The following is a 27,612-nucleotide window of genomic DNA, read 5'->3' on the forward strand; positions in this document are numbered from 1 at the left end:
GAATTAAAGTTTGGTAAAGCTTCACCTCCCCAAAATAACACATTTATTGGCATAATGCAACCAATTTATGAGTATTTCTTTATAATCTCCCATAAGACTTACCATCTCAAAATTAAATCACTAGATCATAAAATCCCAGACCCAAAAGAGGTCAGAGAGAAGAGCTAAAATTAAAATATCGTTTAGTTGATTTTCCTTTTCCACGTGAGGACTAAGATCCCCACAGAATAAGGGCTATAACACAACCAATCAGTTGCCAAGCTCCAGTTCTCCAAGGGCCCCACCACTGTTGTGAAAATGAGGCCACACTTCTGAAGGCAAATGTGGTGGGACACGTTCTCCCAGGGTTTTGATTAATTATTTCTCAATAGAAAGAAAACAGATTGCTTTCCTTCCAAGCATTTTCCTGGAGAATATATTATTTGGATTGAAGAGTTTTCAGCTTCAGGCCAAAGTATGTTCCTAAACACACATTTTGCATGTCAACAGAAGCTCTACAGGACCAGGTTTGATCTTGACCTTCCCAACAATGCTCTCCCTTGAAATTAATTACGTAACTCGGGGCACAAAATTAACTGAGGAAACAAAAAGAGCTACCCACATTCTCTCCACATCACATAGAGTTTCAGATACTGCCTTTTGCTTACAAGTGTGCACAGATGTATGCGTGGGTAGAAACTCTTCTTTGACTAAGTCAGCAGGTTACCTCAGCATGTACATCACCCTGGAAACACTATTTCAGATGACGTCTGTTTCCAGGACAGCTATTCTTTTCAATAAGCAGTAAATCCTAGGTAACATTGAGCCATAAACACGCTTGCTAACTCAACATGGTAAAAAAGAAAGCACAAACCTGAATATTAAAATAAAGGACGTTTTCAATTTTTCCTCTTTTAAAACGAGAATATGAATGAAGGTAGGTTCGTGTATCTGCGTCCAGATTTACCCCTCTATTCCTTAGCTGAGGCTCTCAACCTCTCGTATCACCTTCCACTCTCTCAGAGAGCAGAGACATTAATGAAGGCACTGCAAGATGTAGGCTACGTATAGAAAACCTGAATAAACGGAGCATAAATTTTTGTCTTTAAATAAATCAGTCGCTCAGAAGTTAAGTGTACCAATTATGTGGCTAACGTTAGGGCAACAAATTTTTCCTTGCCCTCCTGTTGCCATATGCCTGTCATTTTTTTTCCCTACAGTTTCCACTCACTGTTTCAAACATATGTTGTCACTTATGTGCCAAGAAAGGAATCTCTGAATTACCCCCTTCCAGTAGGATGAAATGGCAGACTGAATGGAGCCAGAGAGAGCACCATTAGCAGTTGTTCACACTTCTGTTTTCTCTTAACTTCCTCTTCTCCAAAGTTTATTCCTCCTATGCAAGGGGATGTAGAACTATAAAGCCATCTATGACTCATGCTGCAAAATATATAGCTGCAGCCACGTACCAGAGAAGCAATTTTTAATTTTTTTTTTTAAAGGCCACCTTAAATAAACTTTCTCTCAGTTTCCAGATGGAAGATTCTTTTGTGAATCGCTTACCCAAGCATCAACACTGGTGATCCAACATTCTTTTCTTGTAAACTCACTGCTCCGTTTACCAGTGGTTTGCAGTCTCTCTCCCTGCAACTCCTGCTTCCCAGGGTCAGCCTGGGCACATACACTGCAGTTCCAGAGCAGTGGATCTCAAAAAACATCTATAATGTTACGTGAGCTCTTGTTTTTGTCTTTTCAGTACGTGCCTTGCTTTTCACTTGATGGTCTTCAGTATTACACACTCTTTTGTCCCAGTGGTTCTTGAAGGATCCAGATGAATATTTTGAGGCCAACGCTTCCAAAATCAGGATCTTGTTTCAAGATTTTTATGGGAGCACTGACCATCTGGAATCGGTCTGGAGAAGAACTGGAGGGATTCTATGAAATTACCAAATCAAATTTATTATTTCTAAGGATACGTTGGGACAGGCACAATAACAAAAAAAGTTGGCAACAAGTTCCCACACCTCAACAAATATATCTCAAAAGCAAAGTCAATATTGATGGATTATTCCTACTGGTGCCGTATTTAGTCTGGGAGCAGTGAAAGAGGGAAGAGAGAAACAAAGCCCGTGGCCTTGGGTTCAGTCAGTATTTTCACTGAAAAACACCTTCCAGTCTAAAAAGTACACCTACCTAAAGGTTGACTAGCAGTTTTAATTAGAAAATTTGGTGTAATTTTACCCTGAAGCCATGTATAAAAACAGCATTAAGACAACACAGGAAATCACATGTAGATCATCATAACATAAAGCTCAGAATTTTTATTATGGGGGGTTTGTTTGTCTGTTTGGGTTTTTTTTTTTAATGTGGTCTCGTTTTCCACAGAGTAGGGACTTACCTATTTATTTAATTTATTTTACTTAATATGAGGTTTACGAAATCCAGGTTCATTAAACTAGACTGAGATCACACAAAATACCACGACAATCAATAAAAGACCAAACTTTGGTATCACTTTCATGGAGCTTGAGAACTATAAACCCCACATTATACCTCTCACAAAAAAAGGTCTTACTAAAAACCAGATCAGTTCTGAACTGGACCAATTAAAATCACCAGACACAAAACGATCATTTTGCACATATGGCCCTCAACAAATGAATAACTCTAAAAAGAGCTTAAATTAGGTCGGAAAGAAAAATTTAATATTCCATAACCAGAAAAATTTCTTTCCAGTATTCTTTAAGTAGATCATTTTCCAATAAATTAAAACCCCAGTCTGAGTGGAAATTGGTCTGTCTCCTTTGAATTCATTAACAGCAGTAACTATGCCACATGAAAGTTAGCAAATCAGTCTATAAACATACCCATAAAACTCTTCTTGTTCTTTCTGATTCAATACATTTAAGTGCATTTACAGAAGGAAGATGAAGTCCTTTAACAAATTTAAAATCTTATTTTCTTTAGCTACACTCTTCCCAAGCAAATCCTACCCCCAGGCTATTATTTCGCTTCATAGTTGATAGGATGGTTAGGAAATGGTTAATTCTCCAAGATTACATCTTCCACATTCAACCACCATTCAGCATCCCACCCTAAGGGTACAATCAACCAATAAAGGCCTTTTTCTGATTATGTAATGCAGATATTTGATATCCCACTTGAGAGCTCTTTTGGATTTAAAGACAGCTATAGCATAGTGACTCTGCAATTAAGATGATGTAATACTACTTTGGAAGCAACAAAATATCAGAGCATGCCCACTGTGAACCAGGGAATTCAAAAGCCCAAACACTTCTCAGTCTGAACCACTCAATTGCTCGAGAGCTGTGACTCCCTTTATGGTTTGCTTGCTCTGTAGCTTTTATAAACTTTCTGACACCAAGAAGAGAATCACAATTTTCTTCCAAACTAGTAAAACAGAAAACCACTCAGAGCAACCCAACTTCATTTGAATTTAACAGGTTGTCAAAAAAATGGAACAAAACCATCTCCCAGCTTGTATCTATGAATACAAAAGCAAAAAATGTTTCTTCAAGTAACTTTAATGCATATGATCAAAGGCATCAGCTGAAAGAACACATACAGGATCTGTCCAACTCCTAAGAGAGAAATTATATGTGAAAATCCAACTTATATCAATACACCCATAGCTTAAGAGTTATGAAAGTGTTTACCTTAGGATTTCCACTCAACTATTGCACGTGAAGACATTCCCTTAATGTTCATTGTTCATCAAAGTAGAAACAGTAGCAGCCTATGAACATCATAAAACATACACACACTTTTAAAAGGACTGTCACCTGATGGGGTTTTACATACAGCAGCTTTCGTATTTCAGGTCAGTGAAGAAGTGTTTTTTAAAAGAGAATAAAAGTTTACCAAAAATAAAATATTCAAATATTCACCAGAAAAATCACACAACAAAACAATAAGATTCTACATCAGCTCAGTAAAATCACTCGCAATTAGGAAATTACTACGAAGAGAGAGACAGAACAATGTCAGGGTCAGAAGAACGAAGACAGACCAAAAAAAAAAAAAAAAAAAAATCAAACCTAGAGTTCTACTAGAAAACAAAATGAACATTTTTCTTCATTGTGAAAGAGGTGACCACTTCCACTACACTCAGTGCCTTGAAGTTGAGAGTAATAAGTTGGTCCTATCTGAAATAAGAGATTTCTAAGATAAGTCCATGCAGAAATGCAAGACAGCCAGTTTCCTTTCTAAACTCAGATTAATGTCAAAGTGAAAAGCATGCATTTGTGACTCTGTGTGGATTACTTCCTGATTTGGGACCTTTTCCCTTTCCCACTGACCTCCCTAAGGGGAACAATAGTGCAATCAATAAACCTCCTTGCATTCCAGTACAAAGCTAAAAATACCTCTTATACCATTCCTTCCCACTCACTCCACTGGACACTGGCATCTTCACGTGCTCCTTCCTCCACCTTCCAATAATCCACTAACGAATTTTCTTCTTTCAACATGACAAACTGGAACTGAACCTGACAAATGTAAGCCTCTTTTTCTGGTGAGAAAGTTAAAGAAAAACAAACAAACAAACAAACAACTCCACAAGGTGATTTGGTCTCTCTGCTATACTGCAGTTATGAAAGAAAAGAATTATTATACCTGGAAAAGGATCCACGATTTCTCATCCTCTTTTTGTGCTAACACTATTCCCTGAAGCCTGTAGGAATTCATTACCAAAAAATGGGCAACTTTCCTGCTTTTGAGAAGTACCTAAAACAGAGAAGATGCTTCCAAGAAAGCACTTTCCACAATACTGAAGCAAAAGTAATAACACAAAATTTGGTGAAATGACCTGAACTCTGTGACATTAACACATGTGGAACACACATCATTGCAGCATTTAAAGTTCAGGTATCACAAGCAGCCCCTCAGTCACTTCTTCTAAAAAGTAACTAAGTTGAAGAAATCAAAATCCATTAGAAACATCATCCCTAAAAGTTCAGAAGTGTCCACAACTCCTTTGTGTAAAACTGCATATGCAAACTTTTCAGAGTTATTCCTGAAAGGTCTGGAGGCACTTCAGGACTCACTCCCACTCACACCCTGCCCTCAAAAGGCAAAGCCACCAACAAGGGTTTCCACAAGCCTCTGAGCTATGAGTGTTTCTGCTCCAGGGATACCTCTGCCTACCAGAACTGCTCCAAGAACTCTAACCATCCACCACACTGACCACTGAGTAAAATATACTCAGCAACATCTTTTGGGCATGACTTGCTTTGATTTAGATACACACTGATAGCCAAAACTTAAGGCTCCACTTACATTGCCAAGCCCCAAGGTCAAAGGCATTTTACAGCTCTCAAAGTGTTTATTCTTGTCAAGCCCTGTATAACCTTATGTCACTCTGGACACACCTTAGGTTTCCAGCAAAATAACTCCTATTTTGGTAGTGCTGGATTCAGGTATGCTCGCTCCTCTTTACCCAGCAGCAATGTCAAGGACCGATTTGTTTTACATGAGAATAGCCTATCTGCCCATCTACTATGGAAATTTGAAATAAAAACAAATAAACCCAGAAAAACAGAAAAAAAACAGAAATGTAAAGAACTAACAAACTTCATGTGTCCCAAAACTCAGACATCTTCGAGCAGGAAAAGCCAACTTGAATCAAACTAAGAGGTCATGCACAACTGGGTTTCATTTAACCAATACAACACACATTAGGAATTCAGAAAACACTCATTCTTTTGCAACTTCCTAGTTCTATATTTGTCTTTATTATCCATGGAATGGAGACATTTCATTATGCATTGTTTTAAAAGTTAAAGTAAATAATAAGTGGCGTCATTTTCCAAAAAAAGGTGGCAAGCCCTTGCTACTGGCTAGAGTTTTGCACAAATATTTACCTATACATACAGTTATGTATTTATTGGGGGGAGTGAACAACCCACAGGTCAACAAATTTACAATGCTTATATCTTTGTTCTGTAGAGTCACCTAAGAGTTTACTAAGGTCTATGGTATTTTGTTACATCCATTTAAGAAATCAGCTCGTTTAACTTTTTTCTTGAGTAACAACACAGTCTGCTTATAAGATAAATTATTAGCAATTATCAAATGTACTATAAGATTTTTGTAGCAAAAGATGCCACTTCAGATTTCATTTATATGAAATTGTATCGCTACAAGAAAGAACCCCATACATCACTGTATTTAATCAATTCTACACAGTTCATCACGATCACACTTTGTAAACACAATCTGTATGGACTGTAGTTATCTTTCATCTAATTAATATTAATCTTCATATTATGAGCTCCTGAGTTCATTGACCAGGGCAAATGGAAGCCAGAATTTATACTCTGTCAGAATGCTTTCAATTAAGTTATCAACGGGAAACAATGTTAAAAGGAATAAACCTTCATTCTTATGACTAAAAATAGGTAATTGAACAAAACAGATTAAAATCAAAGTACACAACAACTAAAAAACCCCACTAAAAGTCGTAGTGGGAAAGGCTGCAGGGAGGACTGTTTAAAGAGCATAGGATTTCAGGGACTAAAAAGGAAATTTTGTCTTTCCTTCAAGTGCTGGAAGATAATTTCCTTAAAGCACTTCCTTTGTGCTGGAGTTCAATTTTCAAGCATGAAGCAAGCTGTAGGTTATTCAAGCATTGAGTTCATCTCTTAAAAGACTTTCTTAGTAATAGTCCATCCTGTTGACATAACACCCAGAGACATGAGATCAATAAAAGTGTTTCCAGATATGTCCCAACTACAGCATTGCTGAGTTGAAGGTAATGGTTCTTAAGGCTGACGTCTCATGCAAGCTGCCATAAAGAAGCCAAATTAATACCCTTTTGTATTTGCTCCCGTTCCTCACTCAAGGGTTTTGTGAAATTTTTGTTGCAGACTCTGGAGCTGAGGAGTGTCTGAGTCTGTTAAATACATTTCCCCAAGCCCAAGAGACTCCCTGAACAGTACCTGTTGTGGGCAAGACTAACACAAAGAACTACATGTGACTACACACTTGGAGATCAAGAAATTTTGTAAATGCTTTTCCAGACCAGAGAATTGAACCGCACAACTAAGTCACATTTCTAAACCATGAATCTATCAGATAGCTCAGCAATTCTGAATCCCAAAGGGATCAAAGTTTTACAAGTTACATTACATCCCTAGGAATCCACATTCTAAAACAGCCTGTATAGGATACATTTGCCTCTGCATTGTTTCAATATATATTCCTTGACCTGGTACTGAAATCACCAATAACTTGAGGTATTGTGCTTTAAATAGGGACTAGTGTATAGCTTCTGAAGTTATAGAGAATAAGAGAAGCCTTTTAAAACACAATCCTTAGCAGGAATCCTAAGGTGGCAGGGGAGGGGGGAGATTTATCAAAGCAGAAAATATGTCTGTTATTACACAGGTTTTGTAACAAATGCAGCACCTAGAGACCCAAAGAAGGGCCTCTGGGCCCAAGAACATGCTTGTGTTTTACTCTACTACTGCAGACAGCCCAAAAAAAAATGTTTTTTCCCCTTGCAAAGTCTGCCTTCCTTAGAATCATTCTCTTACAACCTTACTCCCTTTCAGACAAGCTTTTTAACAGCTACATTTTCACTGAGTTAGGTGGCAGGAGGCAAGAGAAGCCTGCTCAACAGAATTAAAACAATGAAATGTAGGACTCAAGATTTATTTTAATTCTGGATTCTCTCTACTTAACCACTAAAAAGAAAAAAAAAAAAAAAAAAACACAACAAAAAAACAAACTATGGCAACTCTTCACAACCAATGGCATCAGCAAGCCTTCTTACAGTTCCTACACTGCATTTGAGACCGCACTCACTTCAGTGTGTGCCTGACAAGCCTGTGCCCTCAAAGCAGGGCAACAGCCTCAGGAGGCTCCTGTAAAACTTGCAATCTGCAAGAAATGCACTGAATACCAAATCCTTTTCACCTGTGTGCTGGGCTTTGCACTCCAAGCCACTGGTGAAACAGCATCACTCAGCAACAAGGGAAGAAGCAGCCGCAAAGGGAAAAGCGTTAAGGGAAGAGATGGTGAATGATGCAGAGGAACTGAATGAACCTGCAATAACTCAATCTGCTTTTTCACCTCATATCATCAAAGCTTTGAAAGGAGCATCCTCCATTAGCACCATGCTCAATTCATCTCTATGCCAAACGTTGAGTCAACTTGACTCAAATATGTGTGTTTTTATTCAAACAAGAATTGAACTGCTCAGAAAGGGGTTTGATCACTGAATAAAATGACTGAATTCACAGCTTAGGTTAACACATAAAAAAGATCTGAAACGGGGTTTCATGTGGAATCAGACTTGAAGCTCAAAATTTTTCAGTCACACAGTTGCCCTGAAGTTCCATAGAAAGAATCTTGCTTTGAATGAATTTCAAAGGAGACAGATGAAGAGAAGTAGGCAACTAATTACACAGTGTCACACATTTTCTCCGAGGTCTAATAAATAAAGACAGACATTTAAAATATGTTCTACTTCCAAGCATGTCCACAGACATGGAACTTAGAACCTTCCAAGGTACCTTACCACAACAGTCTTCACATGGTTACAACTCATTTGTGCTATTGCAATAATACTGACATGACTGTCATGCCTTCAGAAATAGCCCAACTAGACAGGCACACTTGTGGGTGGGAAAGGTGGGGCTTATAAAAAAAAAAACCTCATTGCAGAACCCATCACAAACAAAACAAACATTCAATACCAAACTCCTTAAAATACACTGTTGTACAGAGTTTCCATAAACTAAAGAACAGTATCTCATTTCATTATGGAGAACAGATTAATTGGCTATATATGATTTATAGGGAATAGCGGAAGGCATAACAATCAAATTCTATTCATCTTTGGTAAGCTGTGCCATGCAAAAAATGTCCTTTTCATAAAACCTTATCATGGTGCCTTATGCAAAAGGAAACCATCTCACAAGCAGATATGAAGCACTTGCAAGTTCTCCTTAGAAGTCATTAGTAGTTAAGAGATGCAGTCATCAGTTTCCCAATGCAGTGACCAACATAAAGGGATCTAATTATCCCTAATATTTGGCTAGGAATTCTATTTGTATCTGCCAAAAAAAAAAAAAAAAAAAGGAGAATAATGGAATCTGCAAACAATAGGAGAGTTTGGGAAAATATTTCTTCCTGCTGCCAAAAAAAATTAAAAACATACACTAATGAAGATATGAATCTCTTTCTGTCCACAGTCCATAGTAAAAGACACATGAATTTGAAGAATGTTATCTTTAGAACTTTCCCCTGCTTCTGCCCCTTGCCTTCCACATGCATCTATGAGTTGTCAATGCATTTCAGACTGTCATTAAGCCATAATAGCCTCCATATTTCCTTACTGTAATATTCAGACATTAATCTATACATCAGGATATAAAACACTAAAACACTTTACTGATGAAATCTAAGAGACCATGAAACACAATGCTAGGAGAAATAATAAATTGGATAGAAAATTTTTGAAGGATGCTGTTAATCCAAGAAATAATTAGAGTGAACTTTCTTCCACTGAGTTATGTTAAAACTCCCACAGACTTCAGAGACAAGGCTGAGCACATAGTGGAGGAAAATCCTTGAAGTCAAATGAGTTATTAAAGCATTAAACATCAGATCCCATTTATGCAAGGCATTAGAATTCAACTTGTCAATCCTGCATGTTTCAGTTCATCAGGCATCACGTGCAAAACTTAAGCAGATCACCTCCAAAAAAGTGAAGTTTTAACTAATGTAAAATTCTAATAAAATCTTTGACAGCATTTGTACTTCTGTAGATATCTATTTTGGGAATACAAAAGTAGCCTAATAATTTAGAGCCAAAGGAGAATTTCAAAAACCCAAGCTTCAACAACATCAACATGAGGTAAATGGGACCAAGAGCCTGATTTGGCCAAGCATTTCAATATATCATTAAAATCAAGGTTCTGCTGAAGTCCTTTCCTTTTTCAACAAAAATACACAGGGCTATGTTTTAAGTGCTTTGTTGAACTGAGGCCCAAGTTCTAATTTCCTTTATTTATCTTAGATAAAAAATGGCCAAAGGAAGGGGTCAAATGCTGCAAGAGATAGGTTATGGGTTTAAGGACACTGGAACTGCTGCTATGAATTGCCATGGGAAGAAAAAGGAAAGAGAAGTCGTTTAACGATGGAAGTAACAGGAGGAATTCAGATAGTTTAAGCTAAAGTCTAAACAGTTGCCTCAAAGTCTTCTAGCATATTTGTCCTCTCTTTTCTCTGCCTCATACAGACTTCCATCTTTCCAGCTTCTATTTTTGTCAAGTAAAATTCTGAGAGAATGTGGGCACAAATAACTACACAAAATGATAGCCAGAGAGACTAAGGAGAAGTCGCTGCAGGCAGGCTGCAGAGAGCAGCCCTGCATTGACAGGGGATGAACCAAATGATCTGACAAGATTTTCATTTGGTCTCTAATTTCTACAAGATTTTCATTTGGTCTCTAATTTCTACAAATTCAGTTTCTTTTGCTGTCACAATACATGCAAATGCACCAATTATGTGCAAAACTATGCCCAGTAACTAAGGAAACAGAATTCATTTTCAGGGAGCAATGGAGAATGAGGCAGGCATAGCTGCCTGCTTAAAGGCTTTTTTTCCTCTTTGGTACAGTTCACCAGTGCCAGGATTCCACCTTCAGATACTGGAAGACACTGTGAAAAAGCAATAAATGAAGGCTTCTCTGTAACTCTATTTATTACCTCGAATATAAATAAGCGTTGGGATTTTTAATCATATATTCCTTAACAGGACTTGGAATAATACTGCACTCTGTCCTTTAAGCTGTGACAGTATAAGAGAAGGAAGTCAGATCATTACACACTCAGCTGATGCTCTTTGATAAAGCTGGTTTGCAGAAGGTCACAGATGTGCACTTTTGTATTGTAGAGGAGAATTAATTAAAAAACTAGAAGTTCATACTTGGGCCATTCCCAGATCGAAACGCAGACTTATTAACAGGAGGACTTGCACTCCCTACTCCCTGCTCCCAGACTGCCAATAAATTTATCACCAGCACTATCTGAGCTGCGTTCCCTGCAACTTCAGAACAGAACTGGACTGCAATGATGGATTTTTGATCACCAGCTTTCGAGAAGTCCTCTTCTTCAAAGCTGCTTATGGCCTAAAACAACTGTTTCATGTGGGAGGACAAAAATGCAGGCAATTTTCATACAGACTACAGAAATAGGGTGCGTGCAGGTAAAGGGGAAGATGCAAAAAACCCCAAAACAATTGCAAAGCGAAGGAAAGAAAAAACCAAACAAGTAAAATACAGAAACAGTAGTTTTCACCCTAAGCATTTGTATGTTTGCATACACACACATATATGTAAAAAAAAGAATGCATCCACATTTAACTCGTAGCTCCCTTCCATGGAGTAACTTACCCAGGACCTTGCACCTGCAGTTGACCTGCCTCTAAACAGAGTCCCAGCAGGAATGGTGAGTTTGTAGCTGAAGATATTCCCCATAGCAAGGGCACCTGGATGACCTTTTATGTAATTCAAATGATACACACTGACATAATAGTTTTGAGAAAAACTAGACAAAAAGTTAGTTTCCAAAAACACTAGCCAAGTGACTGAATAGGTGAATATGGGCTAAAGGCTATTTCGGTTTTGTTTGGATTTGATTATTAAATCCTCCTAGAACAGCAAGCAAAATATTATCCTGGTCTGTCCATCGTTATCTTCAAATAAGACATTCCTCTATCTCCAAAATAATTTTGGAAGGGTTAGTATGCAGTATTGCACTGTTAAATAGGCTTGGAAGGTTTTGATCAAGCACCCAAATCCCAACTTCCACAGAAATTTACAAAGGGGACCAAGCGGGATCACCCCTACACATGAACAGCACAGTTCTGAAGAAGCCTTTGCCCAGGCGCAGTGGGAAGGGTTGCCTGGAATTTTCCAGCTAAAGAACAATTTTCAGGCTACACTCAGGGTAAATATGTTCAAAGTAGTTAAAAGATGTCTGTCTCATTAACAAAATGCAAACATTTTAATTGCCATTTGTCTTCATACCCACAGACAACACTCCCAAATAAGTAAATTGCCTTATGTTAGCATTATGTTCAAGTAGGACATAACTCACAAAAAGCAGGCAGTAGGACAGCTTAAGCTATACCAAAGTTTATCTGAAGACTAAAATTGAAGTGCTGCAAATAAATGAATTGTGGATGCACCTACTTTAACATTCTACACTTTCATAGTGTAGAATGCCTTTCAGTGGTGTAATTTACCCATCAACAAAAAAGGAGTTTCTTCCATTGACTCCCATTTACCCTTAGTGGAATTTCAACAACAAATTTTGTGCCCATTTCAAGTGTTTCTTCCTTGTGTTCTCAGCGTTTATTCAGGGTGTACACTAAAGGACAGGGAATACAAAAGATACATTTTAAGTTCTTCAATCTAAATCCTACTTTTTGGCTTCCTGCCTCTTTTCTAAATATTAAAACAAACGACTCATTTCTTTAAGACCTTCTTACTAAAAATAGTTGGTTGGACTGCTTAATTGTGTTAGCTGAAACACAAACATACGAAAAAGGAAAGGGTTTCGTAGAAAAAACATTGAAGAGAAAAAAAAAATCAGATTTCATCTGGCCTTCCCATCATCACTTAGAGAATTGTTTTGTAGTTACATCATCAGGAAATAAAATACTATCCTCCAAGGACCCCGACTCTTTACAGAAGAAAAAAAAAAGGAAGGCTTGAAGTTCATATCCCCCTCAGAGGAGTTCAGCTAAAGTCACATTTTTTTTTCATATTAAAAAAAAAGAAAAAAAAGGAAAGAAAAACAGAAAAACTCCCTTAGAACAACTAATTAAAGATGATGACCTGGAATTTAATTTTTCCCTTCTCAAATTTTAGGCTGCAAGTCTGAGTGGAAAACATTGTACCTAATCAGCTAACAACTGCTAACGACTTTATTATCAGTAATAGAAAGGAACTGCTCTAACCCAAACCTTCCGCACATTCTTCTTGGCCATGAACTAGTAGACAAATGAAATTTTTCACACAGTCCTGAGCGTCAGCTGGAGCCAGAGCACATTAACAAGCTTTCCAAGCCCTGGCTATCACTGAAGTACACGAGTCAGACACGACGAGTCTGCACAACACAGAGCGCCTTATATGGCAAGGCAATGACGTAATGCTCCATAGGCTTGGGGCATGCAAAGAGCCTATCTCTCATTGTTTAGTGGGACTGCTGGAATGCTCACATCCCTGATGCTACAGCTCAGCGCCCCGCGCCATGGAGCAATAGCTGACCCAGGAGTTCTATAGTCCAGGAGCGCAAGGTAAGGGAGAGGGTGGGAAGCAAGCTTCTTCTGGCAAGCACTGGCGCTTCTTGCTTTTTCCTATTGAGATACTTTCTAAAAAAGTTGCTTCCTTAAAAAAAAAAAAAAAAAAAAAAAAGGGGGTGAGGACTGAGAAACAATGAAATGCCCCAAAACAGCACCAGAAGGTCTAGAAGATTTCTGGTTACTCAGATATAGGGTGACTACTGCAAATATTAAAAACTGTATTTTAAACAATTCCTACAGAGCCAAGAGGCAGGGAATTAATTTAATGTTAAAGAAGGAGGGAGTTATGAATTACACACACTTTCCAAATGGTCGGATAAAATCATGACTGCATTTAAAGCTGTGGAGAGAGTCCAACAGTATTGTAATAGATTAGGTAGAGCTACTGCCTCTCTTTATGCTGCGTTTACATGCATATGCTATATATTAGTAGACATGTATGCACATATGTCTCTAAGCATTTACTATACTTTTGAACAACTTCTACCGTAGTTCACAGAGTGATGTATAAATTGCCACAAACATTACTTTGCAATAAGATTTTGCTATGACTGGAAAAAAAACAATTGTAACTAGCTTAATTACTAACAAACTTTTCAACTCCTACACACTGCTTCCCTCTTCTGTGCCTTGTGTGCAAGTGTCAAATCACAAGAGAACAGAACTGTCAGATCTTGATGAAAAAAAAATTTAAATCCTGGTCGAAAATATGACGAGGCTTTAAAAAAGTCAGAAAATCCACTGGTCTCTTCAAAGCTTATTCTGCAAGATGCTCAACAGTATTGCACTTATTAACTCCAGAAAACAGAGAATGGAAAACAGTTCTGACAAGGCACTAAGCACCTTGAAAGATTAGACCTAAGTGTGTTTATAACTCACACCTGCATAACACACAAAATTACACCATCCTCTCCCTTGATTAAGGGCCAAACCCTGCCAAATCCTTGTTTATAGGAGCAACTGCAATTAAGTCAATTGTACTGTCCTACTTGCAGATTCAAAGTACTAAGCACTGCTCTCCAAAGTCTTATGTGTAATTTAAAATATTAGGAAAGTTAGACTCCTTAAGACCTTCAAACTCAAACTCTTATTGAAACATGTTTTTATTGTATGTTTTCGTTTTCCTTAATATGAAATTAAATCAGCATAAACTGTAGGGACAGCAGAAAGGGCTCTTTTCCCCTTTATTTGATGTTTTAAATCCTGCAAAATCCTTGTTCAAGTACATATTTAAGAAAAATCAAAGCTGATACAATCATATGCACTGTTACAGTATCATGCATACAAAGATTTAGAGGCTAAGTCAAAGTAACGTGTGAATATTTTCGTAACTTTGTTTGGCTTTAAACAATAAGAAAATCTTAAGCAGTTATTTTCTACATGCTTCTAAAAATATAAATATATAGACAGATATGTCATTTCAAATATAATTCGGGTATTTGTGTATTATTAACCTTGTCATTCAGATAAAAGTCACATCCATGTTTCCAGCATGAACTTTCTTGTAACAAGCAAAGTTAACATCTCTGTTGATGCCTCAGTCTGCCTTGCTGCAGAATCAGGGAAAGGACCCTGTATAGTATATACAGAATGAAAAGAATCCTAGCAACCAAAACAAATATAATTTTATAGCAGAAAATCAATACTCCAAATCAGTATCCAAAGCCCCCTACAAAGTTTATTTTGCTTGCTATTCTGTAGTATCTGCAAACATGCAACCTATTTCCTAGCACCTTTAGAACAATTACTTAGTTTCACAAATATCCAGCGAGAAGTTAAAAAGTGGGAAAGCTAGCTACTTTATGAAAAGATGTATTACAAACTGAAGTTAAGTAACAGTCCTCAAAAAGTGCAGCTGAGTAGAAGGGACTGAACTGAAGGACTACAGTATGTCGAAGAAAAAAATAATAATAGAAATGCTACACATACAATAATCATACAAATTTGATAAAGTCAGTAAGCAGAAAAAGAAAAAAGCCTACCCCTAGGTAAGAGACTATTTCAGCTCATACAAATCCAACAGAGAAGGGTAACTTTTATCATTAATTACTGCTTTAGCAGTATTTAAGGCACCATCTGTACTGCAAATACTGCTAGCCTAATACAAATCATAACATCTATCAAAAGCCAGAACTCTATTTCCCGTCATCTGTCTTCCTTAAATTGAAAGGGAAAACATTCTTCACTTGATACTTACAGAGCCAAGTTTGCTCTCACTTATACTGGTAAAACTCCAAAATAATTAGACTGAGGTATAATGATTAAATTGTCTCACTGTTGCTGTCTGTGTCCCCATCCCTCCATGCCTCCCACCCCTTTGTTCTTAACAGTATTAACTGATAGGCATTCCTAAATTTAAGAGATTAAAATGTAAGTTTGTGTTAATTAACAGTAAAAGGAGACAGTGAAGGAAATTATCACATAATGCAGTCTTAACTGTACTTCCTAATTTAAATTTGTTTATAGTAATTTCTCACATCCAATTTGAAAACATCTTAAGAACAAATATATCCTCCAAAAATGAAAGTCAGCTTCCTATTAAACTGCATTGACCCTTTGTTCCTTTCCCGTCACTTCCCTTTCCTCCACTGACAAACATCTGCTGACAGCAGAATTTTTAGAGATTGGACCCAGTAGACCATGGGATCTACCTTAAACTTAGTTTTTATTCTCCATTAGTAGTAGTAAAATCAAATTATTTCTTCATTTGTGCTGAATAACAGCATTTTCATATTATTTATCTAATCCTATGATGAATTACCAAATTTTTTATTGCCATGGGACAAAAAAAACAGCCCGGTTTTATTCCCAGTGAGTTTCTCTTCTGTGGCAGTTCTTAAAAGACTGGTATTTTTCCTCAGGAAAAATTCTTTATCATGTGTAGTTTGTCATGGACAAGTGAGCAACCACTGCTCCTCTGGACCTCTCCTGCAAGCAGCTTTTCTCAAATCCTGGATGTGGTACTACCTGAATACAGCTAATTAAAAAAGTAATTAAAATATTTAAGTCAGAGAATCCTAAGGAGTTTACTATGTAGGAAGCCTTATCTTTAAAAACCACTGCATAAAACTTTAGTTCTGTCTCATGAAGAGTTTCCCTTAATACATCAGTCTGTCACCAAATTGATTTGAACTTAGAGACTATTCCTATCAATAGAAACTATTCCTTTCAATAATTTTTAATTGCTTAGGTTTGTTTTTCTCATATTGAATGGATTCTGCCATAGCACCCTTGAGGTTTAGGCTGAGCTTTCTGATGCAGTTGAAATCTTGGTTAGTTCAGCCAGTCACTAACTGTATTACTTGGCTCCAAGAAGGTAAGAGACACTGCTGAAAAATTCTAAATATACTGCCCAGTCTCATGATTTAAGTGAAGTAATGGGCATTTTGACTCTTAACACCTCTCAGTACATTATACTGATTTTGAGGTTTACTGTGCTTTCTGTCAGCAAGATAAAATGCACTTTGATTGCACGTCCAGTGCACCACATTGTTTCTGGAAGTTCAGTAACCGCACTCACACCGATGGAGCAACAGAGCACGCTCAGGCATTCACAGCTCACTTTTCTGAAGTGTTTACACATTCTAGGAAAATATGTTTGAAGATTTTTCTGAGGCAGTCTGTAGCTGCCAGTTAAAAACAGTACAAAAACCACCTCCCAAAGCACTGCCTCCTCACCAGAGCAACAGAACTGAGGTGACAATGGAGAGGTGAATGCAGCAAGGGAATGCTAGCTGAGCAAACACCTAGCAACAGCATTGTATAACCCTCCTTTCATAACAATAAGGAAACTTTGGGGTGAAGGGTCACACTAAGCTTGCCAGACAACATTTCAGCGCAACTCAAAAGCCCTGTAACCTTGGTCATTCCACTTAACAAATGCATGCACTTTCTGCCTGTTGAAGAAGTCACCCTTTCTGCTACAGCTCATACGACAATGATGTAACACAACTGCTCGGATACAGCCTCTCACTGGGCAGGCGACCGCCACTTCACACTGCATGCTCAGAGAAGCTGAGAACCAAAAGCCCACAACCACCTCACTGCTCACACCTGAGGTTCCACAAACCTTTACAGACATATGTCAGGTAGGGTAGACGAGGCTCCAGTGAACATGACTGAAAACATGGATAGGAAAAAAAATTAATCCCAACAAGAAAAACACTAATCTTGCATAAATTTCAAGGTTGTGAAACAATGCATCAGGCTTCGTTATCCTTTATAGATTTCCAAAGGCCTGGGAAGGAACACAACAATTGCACTTCAAAGAGATGATACAGCTCCTAAAGATCTGCCTTAAATCTAATATTCAAAGCATTTTCTTTCAAATTCATTGCAGAGAGCTGATTTAAATCTTTGTCTTTTTTTATCAGAGACACAAAGCTTATCTAGTGTTTGCATAGCAACCATTGCAATGAGAGCATAACAGAACGAGGAAAAATTTTTAAAACTGAAATGAAGGAGCATATTGCTACTACCATGAAACAACTCCCCCAAAAATGGAAGTAATGCATTCATAAAACTTATACTTTAGTTACATGTTGGATTTCAGAACATAGACAAAACCATCTAAGAGTTAAGTTTAAGCTGACTGAATTCTGTCAACTTTCTATGGATTTAATAATTTTTGGTACAATTTACATAACTATCAGTCATTAAGTCTAATTATGAAGAAAATTAGAAAGTTTTATTACTTACTTTTAAGATTGCCTACGCAAAACTAATGCCACCCATCACATTCCCAAAAATGAGTCTATTCTACTTAGCTACACAGAGGTTTCTCAGAAGAAGCCTAATAAATGCCACAGTTGCTTTTGGTTTCAAAGTCAAAATGCTCCCCCTGGTCAAGCACATTCTTCATGTCAGTAGAGCCATTCTGCTACATATCCATACCTAGATAAAGGAAAGTTATTTATATAAGCTTAATAATTTTTAAAATTTTGGTCGCTGGAACCTGAAGGTGTCACAACTCCACATTTGGGGCAGCCAACCCCTAATCTAAATATCTGAAATCCAACACTGAACACACTAACTTGGATGTAGGAAGGTGGGGGAAAAAATGCAATCTGTTAATGCTCCAAGCTGAAACATTTTCTCATCTTGCACAACAGTACCATATACTCTCTCATGTAAAGTCTTTTCACTAGCAGCCCATTATCATTCCCAAATTAAATACCACATTGCCTTCAATGAAACGGCCACTGTGAACCCTGGCAGCGGTAAAACTTCTAAAATCTGTGTTTCCAAAAACATACCTAATACATAAATGGGCATGTTCGTTTGCATACATATGAGTAAGCAGAGCAGGGGGATGAGGAGCCTCTGAAGTGAAGTCAGCAAGTACAGGTTCAATACAGGTCAGTTCAAGACAAAGAGCTGCCTACAAGGGTAGTGTAGGGACAACACCGAACGCTGCAGAACGTTCAGGCTCGCAGTAGGAGATGCACACATTGGTTCCCTTTTGAGAAAGCAGCAGACAACAGCTGACAGGAATCTTTAAGCTTACATACTTTGAAAACCCCTGTAAAGGAGGAGGGAAGAAAATGTAACCGGGTATACAAAGGAGCAGCCACTTTGAAAGGTGTCTGCTTGCCCTTGCTTTGTTGCCACCTCTTCACTTAAATCTCTATATGATTACTGTCATCTCTGTAAATAGAACACTTCCCTGTTTCAATCAGGATTAACTGGGTGGGAGGAATCAGATATTGCCATGGTAACATTTTATAACTTGTAAATTACTCTCTCATATATCTAGACCAATGCAGTTAACCAAACTCGCAAGTTCTGTCTAGAGGTAACTACCTCTTTATTTTCAACATTTGAAACCACATTATAAATTAATGATAAAAGATAAAATGTATTACATCACAAACATACTGTACATGAAAGCATGCTATGGCTTCTTCCTTTTCAGTGACATCTGAAATAAGAAAATATAACCTGAACATCACAGACCATCAGGCAAGAGGCAAAAAAAGAGATCAAATAGGGCATGCAGCCAAATGTCACATAATTATACTGAGTTATAAATCAATTTGGGGTACAATAACAAGGCACAGAATGTTCAACTGAATTAACAGTTCTTTGAAGAACAGGGAACACTTGGAGTCGTTCATATGAAGGGGAAAGGGAAGCACACATGCACATGACGCTCCTCTAAAAAAAGCCTTTTTGTATGGCAGTTTTTGAAAGGCAAAGAACACTGGAAAACAACTAAAGATGGAAAAAGTAAGTATCTCTCTTGGCTTTAGGAAGACTGCTCAGAGCAATTTTAAAAGAGTTTGAGAAACCATTGGTCACAGAATAGCTAGAACTAGTTAAATCCACTTTTTTCATCCCAACTATTTAGGGTTTTTCCCCTAGGAAATAGAGAAACATTTATTTTCCAAAGCAAGCAAGTTACTCCAGCTGCTGAACACACATGCAAGCAGCTAAAAAAACCAACACCACAACCACCCCAAACATGGCTATTGGCACTTTGAGTGGACATATGACTAAAGAAACCAATTTCTTTTACTCTTAAGCAGGATCTTTAACACAGTGAAATCCCTACGCTGCACAAAAATGGAAAAATATTACTTCAACACATCATAATCAAAGACCTGAAAGTAAAAGATGTTCTTCTGTTAAACAGTTTGTCACAGGTGAAGAGGCTACTTAAACTAGTCTTTGCTATTTAAATATGTCAATTAAATCTATGAAGTAAACCTTGGTTAGAACTATAACCATTAAATAAAATATTCAGACCATATCATCTCTAGGTCTCCAATGTAGTTTCCTATCCTGTAGTCTAAAACAATGTGTTTGTCCTCTTTGAAGAGGATCAGTTTGGAGGAACCACGTAAACTTAAACCCTGAAGAAGGGCACTTATGCTAAGGATTAACGTGCTTTAAACAAAAGGTGCATTGACTTTGTACCATGAGATGATTCATCAAGTACTCCAAGGCCAGTGTGGTCAGAGGCTGGCCTGCTGAGACAAGAGCAAATGCAACTTCCAAACCTTCAGCAGCATTAGAACAGGTAGCAAGAAAGTGAACTGTCTCTCAGGTAGCAGAGTTGCCATAACTGTAGAGGTTCAATACCTAGAATCGTACCCAGAAGCAATTCGTAGTGCATCAGGAATAGTTCTAATACAATTTCTGAAGGTCACACAGGACAAAACAGGAAACTATCTGGATGGTTCATCATTTGTAGCTTCAAAGTCAACTTTAGCTAGTTAACCATGCTGCAATGCATTGCTCCCATCTCTCTCACCTGTGTCCTCCAAGACCAAGTGCTGGCCAAGCCCACCTTAGAGAAAATGGACACCTTCACATTATCAGGTTTATGGGAAAAAGATTTAGCTTCAAAGTGAAATTTCTGTTCGACATCAGCATTATGGCTGCTCTTATTACTTACAGCCTTGGCTACTAGAAAAAGTTGCAACTATCAGTAAACATGATAAAAGTCTTTTGCTTGTTTGGAAATCCTCAACTGCACTGCTTCAAGCAACGTAGCATCACGGAAAATTCAAACACCTCAAGCTAATTTTGCAGGAATAGTGAAAATTTGTTTTCTGCCAAAAACAAGGAATAGGGTGTCACTCAAACACTCAGGGTTTATTCTACACATGCAGAGAGCTACTTCAGGCAATAAGCCTACCAGAAAAAGAGCTTAGGATTTTGTCTTAAGGATGTTTGTATATAATAAAGATTATATGGGTATGAAGAGGACAAGACCCTCAAGAAGGAATTTGCATCCTCCTGCAAAGAAGTGACACCACCCATGTAAGTCCTGAGAAATGTTTGTCTAATTGTTTTCAACCAGCCAATTCCTCCAAACGATGGCAAACCCTCAGTCTTCCCTGACAGCCCAATTAAGTACTAAAGTACCTTTATTTAATATAAAATATTTAATCTAGGTGGTTCTGATCAAAATTTCAGCACATAAATTCTTGTGCGTGTCTTGTGCACTGAGCATGAGCAGGGCACAGTAAAGTTTGCAGCCAAGTTCCACCTGTCTAGCAGCAAGTAGTCACTGTATGACTGAGAAGCTTATCCAGGGCTGGTAGGAGGAGGAGGATGGATGTGCGGAGGATGCCTTCAGCTCAAAAGACTAAGTGCGCATGGCAGTATGGAAAGTTCTAAATTCTACCACTCCTGATGACTGATAATATATAAATAAGGCCATGGTTGGCATAAGAGATAGGCAAAGTGCCTATTTTGCCCATGGATGAAAATGTGGCCCCAGACATTTATTTTTATATAAAATGTGTGTTAAAATTGTTTTAGAGAACATCCAGTTCCTACAAATGTTATGGGAAAATAACATTTACGACTAACCGGTCTCCTCTGAGTAACATGATGTGTTATTATTGGCTCAGTGCCATTTTCTGTCATACCAAAAATATTAACTAATTGAAGTTAAAAGAAAGTTTGTATAAATTGGATCCCTGCACAGTTATAACCAGTTCTGGTCAAGACAGCAGCGCCAGCACTGCCTCAGGTGAATCAGATATCAGAACAGCACCTATTTTCCCAAGTGCCCCCCCTCCCCCAAAGGGTCCATAAGAGAGATCCACCTTGAACCTACACATTACGATGTTACATATAGAATAAAAAAATCACAAGACTTATCAACAGAAACAGTTTAAAGAAACACCAGACAACTATTATCATTAAATTATGGTTTACAAACTTACACAGAGCTGAAGCAACCGACTCGTTCAGAGAATCAGAACTTCTGCAAACTCCTCAACTGAAGGATGCAGAATAAGTAGCCAAGGCAAAAACTCATGACTTCCAACTATTACACTTCCATCAACAGTAAACACAGCATGGCAGTGATAACTGTATTTGCCTTGTACGAAGTAAACACACATGGTTGGGATCATCAGTGGGCAAGCTGCACTCCCTTGTTTGTGCCTAATCTTCCCACGGGGAATGAGGGTGAAGACAGGCAGGGCTCTAAAACACTGTTTCAAGGAGCTAAGCTAACTCCTGTTACAATTTTTCCCTCGGTAAATCCTAGCAGCATTGCAGGATCCCAGCAGTGTGCAATGGTATCCGTTACTAGCGCTGACATTCCGAGCAGAAAATACAAACCCATCCAACCTGCCTGCAGGGTAGGGGGTGGTAGGGTGGGGGTGGATTAAACCCTGTCCCATTTACCTCTGCAGTACGGAGTGGTTTATAACACTGATTTAAAAACAGCTTAATAAGTGTGGTCAAGAAATAATGTTCTAGCAGCAATGCTTAAAGTATACACTTCAATCAAAACTCAGATTCATAAAGACACAAGATCTCTCCCATCAATTTAACTTGCTGGAATGTAACATCATCAAATGCAATCATTTCAATGAGATGTCGTTTAAAAATCACAAATTATAAAAAGCAGTAGTTGTCTTAGTTTATTTTGTGTAGTTACTGTACACTTAAAACCTATTTGAGTTAATACTAATTCTCAAAATGATTTGTTACAGTAAGTTCACACTGCTTTTCCACTTTGATAAATCTGAAGCTCATGCACAAAATTTTACTTGTTAAGGATGAATACAAGACAGAAGCAGGACCTGGATTAGTAACTGAGAAGTTCTGCCTCAGCCTTGTTGCTTTGACCCCTATACCACATCTCTTGTGGTTCATCTTTCCATTTCCTTCTGAAAGCTTTCCATCTGCAAAACTGTAATTTTCTGGCTGACGTAAATTTGAAGAGTTCCAAATTTTCATGTTGCATCTTAAATGATTTACTTTATTTCTGACTTTATAGGCAGTGTGGAGAGAGAGGGAGAGAGAGAGAGATGGGGGAGGGAGGAAGCGTGCTGAATATGCACCATGGTAACATGAAAATATCCCAAACTATTAACTAACAAAACCCAAGGGGTATTCCTGTGGGCTGGTTACCTTATTGATGCATTTAGAGTCAGAGCAGAAGAGGATTAACAGTCATGCTACACGTACAATCATCCGGTACTGAAATGCCAACAGTAATAGATACTGACTTCAAAGAATACCTGAAATAGCTGTTAAGTGTAGAAAGAGGGAAGAAGAAAGAAAAATGCATCTCAAAAATGGTGACACGTCAGAGTCCAGCTCACAATTCATTGTGCCATGTTTTATAATAGCTGAACTCTGGGACCCAGAGTTTTTAAGGCTAACTTCAAGTAAAGCCCATTAATATTGTGGGTTTGTCGAGTCAGTGTTCATTTAAAATTGTTTTTCAGGACAGGCAGTCAAGGAGAAAAAACAAACCAAATCAACAAAAACCAACCTGCCAACAATTTAATAGGACAGCAACTTCTTCACTCCCACCTAAAAATCCCACTCCCACCTTCCTACCATAACCTCAGACATCGTAGATGGCTGCAATTAGAAGGTTAGAAATGAGCACCACAATTAATCATTACCACATTGCACATTTGAATCCATTTGAATCCACAGAAAGCATGAATGCTTTTTACACAAGACTGATGTCTTGACAGGTGATTTCCAAGAACATCTAGATATGGAAAGAATATAATTCCAGACAGAAAATTATTTTCTTAAACTGAGGTTTCATATTAAAACAAAAGAGAATTTTAGTGATGAACTACAATTACTCAAACTGGAAGTTAATCTGATTTTAAATCTCAAATTAAACAACATAAATTTGCTAAAAGTTTCTCACACCACTTACTGTCACCGAATTTATGCCGGATTTCATAACATTTATGAGTGCAAATATCCCAACATCACCGGGAAGAATTTGCAGCAGCTTAGTAGTTGTGAAATCGTGGTTACAAACAACATTAGTGTCCCAGATTAATTAATTTTTAAAAGTATATATTATCTGCATATGTTTACTCAGCATCACAGCTTAATACATCTGGTTATCCATTTGAATTTTTGCCCGTTAACCCAAAACTGGCAATGCCATTCATCATCTATGACTTTTATTAAGACTTGTAAAGCAAGTCAGCATTTTAAGCATCAGATAAAACGATAATTACTTTGTGATAGTCTGTGGAGTAATAAGCAGAACTCACACTCCCCTCATTAAAGGTTCTCACTTTATAAAACAGATTTCCTTATTGGGACATTTGCCTTACACAGTCTCTTGCAGCAGAGACACCTTTTGTGGAGGTTTGCATCCTAGTACAATGTAATTATTTGAAGTTTACATACATAAATTACCATACTGGAAAACAAATTTAAGAATAAGTGTTCACATTCTGCTGGGAAGTGCTGACTGATTCAGATAAAGCCAACAGATTACACAACAGCTATGGTATGTTGTTGCTGCTGTAATTCCAAAGGCTTTTGACTTTCCCTATGACAGGGAAAAAAGAAGCATTAATAAAGATAATAGAGAGCCATAAAAAAGCTGTAGCATGTCTTCATAAAAACTGCACATCAGTAAGTAGAACTGTAGGCAAAGGAAAATTTAAAAAAAAAAAAAAAATTTAAAAATGCATAGCCAATCCAGACCCAGAAAATTTTAACAAACCCAAATTTTGTTTCAATAAACTGTGGAAGGCACAGACTGGCTTTCTTACAAAAATAAATATTTAACTGCGCTGGTGTCAAAAAATTACAACAAGTTGTAAGATTTACCAGAAATTATGAAGCATGTTTCTTCTCTTATTAAGGGCCAGACCACGTCTTACTGCTAACTGGGAAGAATGCCTCAAAGGAAGAGGCATGACTTCATCTACATTTAAAAGCTTTCAGCTTAGTGCTTTTATTTGTATTCTACCAGGGAAATTCAAGCATATGCCCAAAAACCTTAGAAGCAAGTCTTCCTCATGTTATAACCTGTAGAACCTCTGGTAAGCCATGTCTTTTATATGGGGAAGGATGAAGAGCAAGCGCCAGTTAAAAATATGTATCTTTATGATTAAAAAAAAAAAAAAATCACAGAAATTAAAAATCACTGTCATTTCTGTAGAATTACCAGATACAAATATTAACAATGCGTATATTGAAAACTCCTCATTTGATGGAAGGAATGATAAAAGCAGAGCTTTCCAAGCCATCACCTATTTTACCTGCATCCTTACAGAATGCAGTCTTTTCTAAAGTTATCACATTGCTTAAATCATTTTTATTCTTACTATTCAGAGAATAATGATTCATTCTACAACAAACTAAAACAAATTAAAAGTTGCAATCTCAGTCTCCCACGCTTTCTTCGGTTTCCATGAAACTCAAAGGAAAAGCAGCCCTCTTAGAATCCTGTAAAGACAAATTAAACAACATCCATGTAATGCAGGTCACCCAGGAAAATGGATAATACCACTTAAAGACAAAATGTCATCACATGACATCAGGACAGTGAACAGTTATGGGAGTCTCCACATCTTGCAGAGAACACAAAGTCATGACATTGCCAAATGTAGCGTAGTGTAGCTGGAACTATATGCACTTGGAAAAAAACATGGAACACAACTGAATGCGTGACCTTAATACCAAGAAGCTGTAGCATGTACACTAAGGAAAACCATTACAATGAACAGAGGAGAGCTGAGAAATACAATTTCTTTTAGGAAATAAAGAAGTAGTCGACTGGTATTGCGAATACATTCAATATTAAGCCACAATAAAGCAATCATTTATAAAAGAAACTCTGAAGAAAAAGTAATGGCACTGCCCTGACTCTGTTTAACTAGTCATGTTCATAAAAACAATTTCCAACATCCATTTTTGCCTGGCCCAAATCAGAAAGCATTCTTGTAGTCCTGCAAAGAAAGCTGCTTAGAAATGTGTGAAAGCTTTGACCAAATAATATACCTACCTTTGCCTCATTCTAAATTACAGGATCATGATATTCTACTGGTAAGGAAAACAATACCAGAGTGTCTGTTATTTTTTAAAAATTCTTACTTATTTAAGCCAGCTTTTTTGACCTTTGCATATTCTCAGTAAAATTGCTCTGTCAATATACTCTGGATATTCTTCTTCAGAAAGAGAGCATTTTGGATGAAGTTAACACAAAGTATTTTCACTCTGTAATAAAAGTCACTAAGTGCTATAATCAGTTAAAGCACTTCTTCAATTAAGCTTGCTATTTCCTTAATTCAAATAATATACTTAATCAAGCAGTTGCCCACAGTAGTCAGGTTCAAAACAAACAAACAAACAAACAAAAAACACCTGACCAAAACTAAGCACTTAATTTAGGAACACAAGCAAACAAATAAATAACACCAAAACCCCAAAACATTTTAGGGTCCTCTTCCATTCCTAAGTGTATATGTGCAGAGACAGTCACTGTGACCTATTGATCCATGACACAGGAATGCAGCAGTCAAGGAAAGACTCTTAAAAGACGCCCAGTAGACTTTTTACAATATCAATCTCAACTCTATTCATGAAATCACTGTCTCTTCAGTACTGTTCAGGTATTTTACGTATAGGTATATATACTATCAAAAACAAACGCAAAAATTTATTGACATTAGCAAAAAATATACCATGTTTAATACATCCGTTTTTTTCTTTTTGGAAACGCATTAAAATCCTTTAATTCACAGCTTCTGCACTATGCTCTTCACTTCAGTCAAGTGATCTTATATAAGTATTTTTTTTTAAAAAGAAACAGACCTCAGGGATTACAAATATTTGCTTGAGAGTCCGTTTGAATCTTAAAACTGCATTTTATCTTTCAAATGAAGGAAACGTTTTTTAAATACCTGAAGTCTTTTGGCATGACTAAAGAAACGGAACCTCTTGAAAATCCTTATCAGTTTATAAGACAACCCAGGTACCAGTAATTTAGGCACTTTTGTTCAAATCACCCATGCAACACACACTTGATCAGACTTGACTTGAGTGTCAGCTTATTTATTATGTATGCACAATTATCTGCATTATTTGCATCGAAAAATCATACAGCATCCCCATGAAAATTACAATTGTTTGTTACTATTTGACCTAAGGGCTTTCTTTCTAATGCAGTTTAAGAGGCATGAGTTGCTGGAGCATTAGAGTTTCACTTGGTCAGAGAGGTATCAACTAGTTAATATGGAACAGTTGGGTTGAACACTGATTAACCTAAGTATTAATGACCACAGATAAATCTGCCTTACAGAAACAAATTTTAGTGAAGCAAGCTAAAATAAATCAAATGCTAATAAGTCCCAGTAACGGTAATAATATGTCTTAACTTCACACACACAGAAAAGCGGAGTCCATTCCAAATGAAATTGTTAGTTGTGCTTCTGTTATGGTTTTATATCTATGGCAACGGTAAATCATCAATTGAACTTCACTACTAAAGCATTTAGAGACAAGGGTGGGGAGAGAAGAGAGATTTTTAAACTAAAAAGAATTCAAACT

The 27,612-nt window shown here is 37.3% G+C and overlaps 2 protein-coding genes across 5 annotated transcripts in view; one reads left to right on the top strand and one right to left on the bottom strand.

Moving 5' to 3' along the window:
* Positions 1–27,612, bottom strand: part of CMSS1 (cms1 ribosomal small subunit homolog) — a 230,219-nt gene that overhangs the window by 177,420 nt on the left and 25,187 nt on the right. The gene's annotated exons all lie outside the window — the stretch shown is intronic.
* FILIP1L (filamin A interacting protein 1 like) overlaps positions 1–27,612 on the top strand; it is a 191,428-nt gene that overhangs the window by 140,405 nt on the left and 23,411 nt on the right. Inside the window, exons 1-2 of one of the 4 annotated variants that reach the window (XM_027904575.1) lie at positions 1,708–1,719; positions 13,194–13,311. The exons of 2 other annotated variants lie outside the window; for them this stretch is intronic. The gene's annotated coding sequence lies outside the window, so the exon portion shown is untranslated. Of the gene's footprint in view, positions 1–1,707; positions 1,720–12,905; positions 13,312–27,612 lie in introns of those variants that run through there. One more of the 4 variants, XM_027904574.1, reaches the window with a different exon arrangement.

The sequence above is a fragment of the Empidonax traillii genome, unplaced genomic scaffold (genome assembly GCF_003031625.1).
Source record: "Empidonax traillii isolate 1590-97213 ecotype Southwest subspecies unplaced genomic scaffold, ASM303162v1 scaffold1067:size500408, whole genome shotgun sequence".
Classification (NCBI taxonomy): Eukaryota; Metazoa; Chordata; class Aves; order Passeriformes; family Tyrannidae; genus Empidonax; species Empidonax traillii.